Below are 11,270 nucleotides of genomic sequence, written 5' to 3'. Positions count from 1 at the left end.
AATCAATTAAAGATTTTATTAGAATAGTATCGGCAAACTGCCAGGGTTTGAATGAGAAAGGTAAGCGGAAAGATGTATTTTCATATTAAAGCGCCTTAAGGGCAATATTTATTATGTACAGGATACCCTTATTACGGTTGAAATGGGAAATATTATTAGGTCAGAATGGGGATATAGCTCTCACTTTAGTTCATTTAGATTTAACGCTTGGGGTAGCAATTTTATTAAGTACTACTTTTGAAGGTAAAGTTCTGAATGAAAAAGAAAGGATGTAGAAGGTAATTTTATAGCCTTAGACATGTTGATAAATGATAAAAAAAGTGACTTTGATAACAGTGTATGGTCCAAACTCTGACACCCCTAGTTTTTACCAGCAAGTAATAGATGTGATAAATGAATAGAGTAATGACTTTTGTATCATTTGTGGAGATTTTAATTTAGTGCTGAACCCTGACCTTGATTATGATAGAAGTTATAAACAGATAAATAATCCTTAGGCACGAGATCAAGTAATTGATCTGATAGAGGAATTTAGTTTAGTAGATATTTATAGAGAACAACATCAAGATTGTACGAGATATACATGGAGAAGAAACAATCTCATTAAGCTGGCACGTTTAGATTTTTTTCTTGTATCGGAAAATATGTCAAGTAATATACAAAAATCTAGTATTGAAAATGGCTACAGATCTGATCATTCCGTACCTATCATTACATTAAAAATTACTGACTTTAAGAGAGGAAGATGTCTCTGGAAACTTATCTATAACACAAAAAACTGGGAATTGATACATGCATACCTAGAGGTGATAAACCAAGGCAATTTCTAAAAAAACGGAGACCTGTTTGTCTTTTAAATATTATCTACAAAATTACGTCTAGGTTAAAACTGTTTTAGATAGATTAATTAATTCTGACCAGATAGGTTTTATTTCATGCAAATTGTTAGGGGAAAATACTCGATTAATTTACGAAATTATGCAGTATACAGAGGATAACGATATTGATGGGATGCTTTTAATTGTGGATTGTTAAAAAGGCGTTTGATTCGGTGAGCTGGGAGTTTATTGATAATGTATTCAGATATTTTAATTTTGATAAAGATATTAGAAGCTGGATAAAAAACATTACATAATAACTCTATGTCTGCAATTAATCAAGGTGGTAATCTGTCTTTTTTTTTTTTAAATCAAGAGGGGTTTTGGCAAGGTGATCTTATAACTCCTTATATTTTTAATTTGTGTTCAGAAATACTAGCAATAAGACTATAGAACAAAAATAATAATAAAAAGAATCAATAAAACAACTAAATTCATTTGCAAAAAAATCTGGTCTCAAAATAAGTAAGAGCAAAACACAAGTGATATGGATAGGCAATAAAAAAGTACGGTGATGATGTTTTTTACTCAGAATGGAACCTACAATGGGGAAGTCGAAAATTTACGATACTCGGTTTAGAATTTCATGTAGATTTACATCAAATGCCTAAATTAAATTATGATAAAAGGTTAGTAAAACTTAAGTCTATAATTAAACATTGGAGTAGAAGAGTATTAATAGGAAGAATACAAATCATTAAAGTTTTATTTATTCCCCAATTTAATCATCTATTTATCTCCTTACCAAATCCGGATAACAATTTTATTAAAATATTAAGCTTAGAAATCTTTAATTTCTTTTAGAAAAGTAAAGTTGATAAAACAAAAAGGGAGATAATCATTAAAAACTATCAAGAAGAGGGCCTTAAAATGATTCACATTCACATCAGAGGGTAAATGGCAAGTGTTTTCCGTAAAATACGCTAATGAAAAATGTTTTTTAATTGTGGTCCAGAATAATTATCAATTATTCATAACAAATGTAAAACTTTTTTTGGAAAGATGTTTTCCAGTCATGAAGAAAATTAGCAGATAAAGAAATTTCTATTGGAGAGAAAAAAAATATATTGAAAATGCCTATTTGGTATGATACATGTTTTAAAATAGGCAACAAGAGTATTTTCTATAAGAAATGATTTTAAAATGGTGTTATAATTATAAATGACTTATTAAAAGATAATTCTAATACTTTTTGTAATTTTGTTGAATTTTCATAAAAATTTGATGTAAACACTAACTTTCTCACGTATCAAGGTGTTACATACCATGGTACTTTGCTTTGTTTGTATTTCGCGCTCAAAGACTTGTACGTGAACCGGATGTGTGACCGGATATATGACAAAGGACATTCCAGAACGTGCGGTGTAAACACGTCAACATGCAGGTGAAGCGGCACAACACCGCGGCTATTTACTCATTTATTGGACATAGATACGCAAACTACAACTTGTGGTGAGTACCGTACATACCCAATTGTATATATTGTTTATAACTGTTGTTGACATGCTGTGTAGATAAACAGCAAGGTATTATAGTTGTCTATTTATAGATACCCACCCAGTATGTTGCACTGGTGTATACAGGTGTGCTTAGCGTATTGTATAGTCATTAATAGGGTATGATACGACATGTACAGTTATATAGATGATATTTTAGAGATATACCAATCATGTAGCATTATATACATATTAGTTAATGTCTACATAGTCTGAATTACGGATGGTCATTGTTATATGCACACGTGTAACGTGAGTGCATGTCAGTGTAGTAAATATTAAGGCGTCGTGTGTCATACTTTCAGTAATTTAAGGTGTAGTCATTTTATTGCATATATGTATTATATCAGTCAATATAACGGTTGTAAATAGGTTAGGTTAGTTGGGCCATAATTATTTAGTAGTATATTTGTATTATATTTTAGTTTAACCCATTGGTGAGGATAGACCATAATGTGGTGTGGATGATCCTGGAAGGATCATGGTCAGAACAGAGTCCTGACAGGGACATATGCCAGACTGATGTGTGGTGGAGCGAGGTGACCTGAGTACTGTGGTTGCGACTCACAGCCAGAACCTTGATAGACAGCCATGAGTGGTATTCTTTGCTGGCAATATAGAACTGTTCGTGATGAGGCTTGATGGTGCCGTCTTGTGAAGAGAACTGGGTTTCTTGTTGACACTCCATGGTGGAAATCTGCCCACCAGTGTAGACTATTTAGGTGACCTCATAGACAGTGATGGAAATCTGCCCATTCCTAGAGTGAACCATTTATTTGTGATATATGTTCTTATTGAATGCGTGAAAGTGAGTGTGGATGTGCAATTGTTCATAGTGTATCATGTAATTAAATGTTGTAAATAATGTAAATACAGTGTGTTGTGTTTCTATCTCTGCACCAGATTGCACAATATGCTCATCCCGTTACAATTTTTTTAGTGTTAACACTATCAACAAAATATGTGTCCAATGATCATACTTTAAATACGTTGATTAGTTATCTATATATTCTTCTAAATTAAGAAGTATTCATGAAGCATAAGAGAGGAACTCAAGAGTTTTACAATTTGTTGTGCCATAATAGTACCAAACCCACGTGCAAAACCATTTGAAATGAATTGTTTGATTTTGATGAGGACACGTGGAAAATGATATATATGATACCTTTTACTGTCACCAGAAATTTTAAATTACTAGGGTTACAATACTGAATAAACCAACACATTCTAACAACAAACTCTTATCTATTTAAAGTTGCGCTTACATATAGTGCTATTTGTGTTCATTGTGTTCAAGTGTGAGACATAGACAATTATTCATAAAGTAAAGGAATCAAAGATTTTGAGTTCCCTCTTGATGCATTGTTTATTCCATTTGGTTATAAAAAAGGAAACCTTCATTTTTGGTTTATTTCGTCAAAATAGCATTAGCAGAAAGGTAGAAATCTCTCTCTCTCTCTCTCTCTCTTTTTCAGACATATTGATAAAAAAATGACTGAATGCAGATAAAGCATTATGGGGAGTACATAAAATCTCATTTTTATTGAGGGGAGATTTTCGGAACCTTTCCAAAAGAGAGAAGTACATATGAGGAGACCTTTCGAAAAGAGAGAAGTACATATGAGGAGACCAATTCACTGTCCTTAAATATCGATAACTTATTTGTTCTTTTTCCTCATTGATAATGTCCTCATTATTCAAGTATGTTGAATATGGTTTGTCGTTTTTAAGGCATGTTAAACCCGCTTCAATATCGTTTAGAACTTAAGTAATGACACTATGGTATGCAAGTAATGTAACACTGTCTCCTTTAAAACAATATATAAATAAAAATAACTCGATGTTATAGTTTTAATGATATAATTGTATCTGGGCTGCAACTGTCATTTTACCTAACTTTGCAACAACTCACATTGAAGTCAAAACAAGCATAAAATGTCGTCATGTGATTGTGCTGAATTAATAAATCAGGGTCTCTTTGCTCCGACGGAAATACTACTATTTTAAGAAAGGTGTCCTCGTTACACCACTAAATGGGGAATACTCCGATATTTTACGGGAAATCTCCTCATACCCTAAACTATTAACTCATGTTTTATTGATAGAGAGAATTGATTCTACTGTTCAATTGGGCTCCCCTACATACAGTACATGTATCCTCACTAACACACGTCTCACTGAAAAATTCCAACGTTTTACGGGGAGTCTCTTCACAACGTCTCACTGATAGAGAGTGAAATTCTAACGTTTTACGGGAAGTCTCCTCACATGGTCTCACTGATAGAGAGTGAAATTCTAACGTTTTACGGGGAGTCTCCTCACATTCTCACTAAATATCGTCTCACTGGTAGAGAGTGAAATTCTAACATTTTACAGGGAGTCTCCTCACAATGTCTCACTGATAGAGAGTGAAATTCCAGCGTTTTACGGGGAGTCTCCTCACATTCTCACTAAATATCGTCTCACTGATAGAGAGTGAAATTCTAACGTTTTACGGGGAGTCTCCTCACATTCTCACTAAATAACGTCTCACTGATAGAGAGTGAAAGTCTAACGTTTTACGGGGAGTCTCCTCACATTCTGAGTAGATAACGTCTCACTGATAGAGAGTGAAATTCTAACGTTTTACGGGGAGTCTCCTCACATTCTCACTAAATATCGTCGCACTGATAGAGAGTGAAAGTCTAACATTTTACGGGGAGTCTCCTCACAACGTCTCACGGATAGAGAGTGAAAGTCTAACGTTTTACGGGGAGTCTCCTCACATTCTGAGTAGATAACGTCTCACTGATAGAGAGTGAAATTCTAACGTTTTACGGGGAGTCTCCTCACAACGTCTCACTGATAGAGAGTGAAATTCTAACGTTTTACGGGGAGTCTCCTCACATTCTCACTAAATAACGTCTCACTGATAGAGAGTGAAAGTCTAACGTTTTACTGGGAGTCTCCTCACAACGTCTCACTGATAGAGAGTGAAATTCTAACGTTTTACGGGGAGTCTCCTCACATTCTCACTAAATAACGTCTCACTGATAGAGAGTGAAATTCTAACGTTTTACGGGGAGTCTCCTCACATTCTCACTAAATAACGTCTCACGGATAGAGAGTGAAAGTCTAACGTTTTACGGGGAGTCTCCTCACATTCTGAGTAGATAACGTCTCACTGATAGAGAGTGAAATTCTTACGTTTTACGGGGAGTCTCCTCACAACGTCTCACTGATAGAGAGTGAAATTCTAACGTTTTACGGGGAGTCTCCTCACATTCTGAGTAGATAACGTCTCACTGATAGAGAGTGAAATTCTAACGTTTTACGGGGAGTCTCCTCACAACGTCTCACTGATAGAGAGTGAAATTCTAACGTTTTACGGGGAGTCTCCTCACATTCTCACTAAATAACGTCTCACTGATAGAGAGTGAAAGTCTAACATTTTACGGGGAGTCTCCTAAAAACGTCTCACGGATAGAGAGTGAAAGTCTAACGTTTTACGGGGAGTCTCCTCACATTCTGAGTAGATAACGTCTCACTGATAGAGAGTGAAATTCTTACGTTTTACGGGGAGTCTCCTCACATGGTCTCACTGATAGAGAGTGAAAGTCTAACGTTTTACGGGGAGTCTCCTCACAACGTCTCACTGATAGAGAGTGAAATTCTAACGTTTTACGGGGAGTCTCCTCACATTCTCACTAAATAACGTCTCACTGATAGAGAGTGAAATTTTAACGTTTGACGGGGAGTCTCCTCACAACGTCTCACTGATAGAGAATGAAATTCTAACGTTTTACGGGGAGTCTCCTCACATTCTCACTAAATATCGTCTCACTGATAGAGAGTGAAAGTCTAACGTTTTACGGGGAGTCTCCTCACAACGTCTCACTGATAGAGAGTGAAATTCTAACGTTTTACGGGGAGTCTCCTCACATTCTCACTAAATAACGTCTCACTGATAGAGAGTGAAAGTCTAACGTTTTACGGGGAGTCTCCTCACATTCTCACTAAATAACGTCTCACTGATAGAGAGTGAAATTTTAACGTTTGACGGGGAGTCTCCTCACAACGTCTCACTGATAGAGAGTGAAAATTTAACGTTTTACGGGGAGTCTCCTCACATGGTCTCACTGATAGAGAGTGAAATTCTAACGTTTTACGGGGAGCCTCCTCACATTCTGAGTAGATAACATCTCACTGATAGAGAGTGAAATTCTAACGTTTTACAGGGAGTCTCCTCACATTTTCACTAAATAACGTCTCACTGATAGAGAGTGAAAGTCTAACGTTTTACGGGGAGTCTCCTCACATTCTCACTAAATAACGTCTCACTGATAGAGAGTGAAATTTTAACGTTTGACGGGGAGGCTTCCCATATCTTACTTGATCTGGTCTCGCTGCCATAGATTGAACTTCCTGTTTGATGGGGAGCCTTTTACTCTAATTGACTATTACAACTTATATTACTTGATTATTTAACAAGAGATCCCAGAGGGATCTTGGCGCCCACCATTGAATGATCTTTATAGGTTCCATGTCAGATTGATCTTTTCCCTACTTTTCCCTTCCTCTAAGTCTTACTAATCTGTGTAAATTCAGAAACAGCCCTCTAGTACTTTTCAAACAAGGGGAACCTATATATAAAATTTAAGATTTAGCGATAATGGCTGTCTGTCAGCCATGTTGTTTTCGGATTGGTCCCAAAATGCAACACCAGGGACCAAGGGAAACCTATATATGAAATTTGAGAAAGATCCCTTCAGTACCTTCTGTAAAATAGCGATAACAAACTTCAATTGTCAAAATCGAAGATGGCTGCCTGTCAGCCAGGTTGTTTTCTGACTGGTCTCAAAATCCAATATGCATAACTAGGCACAGAGGGCAGCCTACAAATGAAATTTCAGAAAGATCCCTTCAGCAATTTCTGATAAATAGCTATAACAAACTTCCATTGTCAAAATCCAAGATGGCTGCCTGTCGGCCATGTTGTTTTCCGATTGGTCTCAAAATGCAATATGCATAACTAGGCATCGAGGGGAACCTACATATGAAATTTGAGAAAGATCCCTTCATTGCTTTCTCAGAAATAGCGATAACAATCTTCAATTGTCAAAATCCAAGATGGCTGCCTGTCGGCCATGTTGTTTTCCGATAGGTCTCAAAATCCAATATGCATAACTAGGCACCAAGGGGAACCTATATATGAAATTTGAGAAAGATCCTTTCAGTACTTTCTGAGAAATAGAGATAACAAACTTCAATTGTCAAAATCCAAGATGGCTGCCTGTCGGCCATGTTGTTTTCCTATAAGTCCCAAAATGCGATATGCATAACTAGGCACAAAGGGGAACCTACATATGGAATTTGAGAAAGATCCCTTCAGTACTTCCTGAGAAATAGCGATAACAAACTTCAATTGTCAAAATCCAAGATGGCTGCCTGTCGGCCATGTTGTTTTCCGATAGGTCTCAAAATGCGATATGCATAACTAGGCACCAAGGGGAACCTACATATGAAATTTGAGAAAGATCCCTTCAGTACTTTCTGAGAAATAGCGATAACAAACTTCAATTGTCAAAATCCAAGATGGCTGCCTGTCGGCCATGTTGTTTTCCGATAGGTTTCAAAATGCGATATGCATAACAAGGCACCATGGGGAACCTACATATGAAATTTGGGAAAGATCCCTTCAATTCTTTCTGAGAAATAGAGATAACAAACTTCAATTGTCAAAATCCAAGATGGCTGCCTGTCGGCCATGTTGTTTTCCGATAGGTCTCAAAATGCAATATGCATAACTAGGCACCAAGGGGAACCTACATATGAAATTTGAGAAAGATCCCTTCAGTACTTCCTGAGAAATAGCGATAACAAACTTCAATTGTCAAAATCCAAGATGGCTGCCTGTCGGCCATGTTGTTTCCCGATAGGTCTCAAAATGCGATATGCATAACTAGGCACCAAGGGGAACCTACATATGAAATTTGAGAAAGATCCCTTCCGTACTTTATGAGAAATAGCGATAACAAACTTCAATTGTCAAAATCCAAGATGGCTGCCTGTCGGCCATGTTGTTTTCTGATAGGTGTCAAAATGCGATATGCATAACTAGGCACCAAGGGGAACTTACATATGGAATTTGAGAAAGATCCCTTCAGTACTTTCTGAGAAATAGCGATAACAAGAATTGTTTACGGACGGACGGAGGGACGGAGGGACGGACGGACGGAGGGACGGACGGACGGACGACGGACCACGGACGCAGGGCGATTTGAATAGCCCACCATCATCAGATGGTGGGCTAAAAACCAAAAACGTTTTTTGTTGAATTCATCAAAACGAAGAGAGAGTACAAAGATATAAGGTTTTATTCGTTATTTGAAGTACTCACTTGTACATGCAATAGAACAAAGAATGATTAAAAAAAAATATATATATAATTGATCGACATCTATAATCAGCATATGTTGATGAACATTTGATACATTGAAGGATGTTTTATTCATTTAATGCAATATCAGAATACCACTCATCCGGTTTCATGCAGAGTAAGTCCTTACAATTTACAACAAACAAGTCATAGCCTTGGAGGATATCGACAGTTTCAAAGATATAACCCATTGCCTGGGTTAGGGAAAGACCCAAGCGTCATGATTGAAATTGCTCAGTCATGTTACTGTATATATGGTTATTGGTCGGGAATCTTAACATGCACAATTTCAAAGATATAACATAGAAACTAAGTTCCTTTCCCTAAGGGTGGGAAAGACTAGCTAGTTTTACACGATTGTGTCCATCTTTCAATGCCTTGCAATGCTATAAATGGTTATGAGGATGGGATCTCACCTGGTTCAAACAGAATTTAACAATTTAAACAATTAAAAAATATATGTCTAGGAATGAAAAAAATTTCAGAGCTATGTGGCTTGTAAATTCCTATTATAACCCAAGTAGAAGTTTGATCCCTCGACGTTGCACTGTATACTTTGACCCAGAGGATTATTTTTAGCATTTTAAAATATACATATCTAGGACATGATATGAATGAAATAAAAGCTTTCTGGCACAAACATTTTAGAAAGAACATTTTTTAAGTTAATAAACACTATTTTATTTACAGCCTGTACGGAATCTTTTTAAATATTGGCCCTGAATCTATTTAAAGCAACAAAATGACAGCTATTGTTTTAGAAAACTGTATTTGCCATTCCTCGAAAAATTCTTCGAAAGATCTATAAAGTATTTTCAGGTTGATTGTCAATATTTCAATGTGTTCAGATAGATGATATAACTCATCCTAATTCTAGGATACCCGCCCCACACTCTTCCTTAATTTGCGGAAGTAAAATTATATCAAGTACTTTAAATGAGATTCTGGCGCCAACCATTGAATGATCTTTTCTCTTTTTTCCACTTTGCTTATCAATCATTTGATCTCAAGGAAAACTTTATTTGAAATCTAAGAAAGATGCAAGAAGAACTTTCTGAAAATATGATAGCAAACTTTAACTGACATAATCCATGATGGCAGCTGGTCAGTCATTTTGTTTTTCTGATCAATCTTAAAACTAAATGGGCACAAAGGATTAAAGGTGAACAGGTACATGTGAAGTTTGAGAAATATCCTTCCAGAACATAACAATAACAAATTTCAATTGTGAAAGTCCAAGATGGCAATCCGTCAGCCATTTTCCCCTCAATCAGTCTCAAAATCAAATTGGCAATTGATCAAGGTGAATCTAGATGTGAATATTAAAAAAATTGGGATAACAAGGATTGTTTATGGACCAACGTATGGACAACAGAAGAAGCTAGACATAAAGGCGATTTGGGTAGCACGCTTACCATCTATTGATGGTGTGCTAAAATTTAATAAGTAACAAGGATGGGGAGTATTGCAACAGCAATACAAAGTCCCCTGCCTGAGCTAGGAGTGCACCTATTTATTTCCCATTTTTTAACTACATGTTATACTGATCATGTATACAAAGTTTCGTTAAAATCGAAGTAGTACTTTAGGAGGAGTTGTTCGGACAAACCTCAACCAATGAGAAGCCGGCGGCCATTTTGAAAAATGATTTTTCGGGAAAAAAAAATGTGGGATGCACATCTACATGCTATAATGATCATGTATACCAAGTTTCGTTAAAATCAGAGTAGTATTTTAGAAGGAGTTGTCCGGACAACTGTTGCGTGACAGACAGACGGACGGACGGACGGACTAAACCGTCGAACGGACTAAACCGACGGAGTAAACCTAAAGTTCCCCCGTTTTTCAAACGGCAGGGGACTAATAATCTTTCAGTATAGAGATGTAGTATTATGTATACATAGTCTGAATAAAGCATACTTCATGCTCTAATATCTGCATTGGTCATTATAACATAATAAACAATATGGATATTGCAACACTAATCAAAATTTTAAAAAATCTATGGACAAATTGGAGAAAGGGCAATGATTTATTGCTCTTTCAGTTTGTTTTACATCTGCAAAAAGATGTTGATAGTGATCTCAATTAAGCATAATGAGTCAACTAATCTTACCTGTTAAGGTATGATATTGCTTACTTTGACATTATACTGCAATTCAAAATCTTAAATAGCACAGTATGCACCAAAATAACACACGTCAATGATAATAAATCTTGGAGGCTACCTTGTCTTGGCTGGAAAAAAATATCACTTTTTATGATAAGGCAGTGGGATACTTATAGTGATGCCTGGCACTAAATCAGTCTTTCAAACTACTTTTGACTGGCCAGTAGCAAATCACTCGACACTTTAGAGTATGAACATTACATAATACTGGTTGAACAGTCATTTTACACATGTATGCTAGCTTTAATAAGTACAATATTATCAATTAAAAGTCAGAAAACATCTTGAAAGAAAAACACACACAAAAC

The 11,270-nt window shown here is 36.1% G+C and overlaps 1 long non-coding RNA gene across 1 annotated transcript; it reads left to right on the top strand.

Annotated features, from left to right (window-relative positions):
• Nucleotides 1-2,172: 2,172 nt before the first annotated feature.
• LOC117324816 lies at nucleotides 2,173-3,245 on the top strand. The gene is made up of 2 exons (XR_004532069.1): nucleotides 2,173-2,330; nucleotides 2,800-3,245. It is a non-coding gene; the product is annotated as an uncharacterized LOC117324816 (long non-coding RNA).
• Nucleotides 3,246-11,270: the final 8,025 nt, after the last annotated feature.

This window comes from Pecten maximus, chromosome 4, assembly GCF_902652985.1.
Source record: "Pecten maximus chromosome 4, xPecMax1.1, whole genome shotgun sequence".
In the NCBI taxonomy this organism is placed as follows: Eukaryota; Metazoa; Mollusca; class Bivalvia; order Pectinida; family Pectinidae; genus Pecten; species Pecten maximus.
This window is presented reverse-complemented; position numbering and strand designations above follow the sequence as displayed.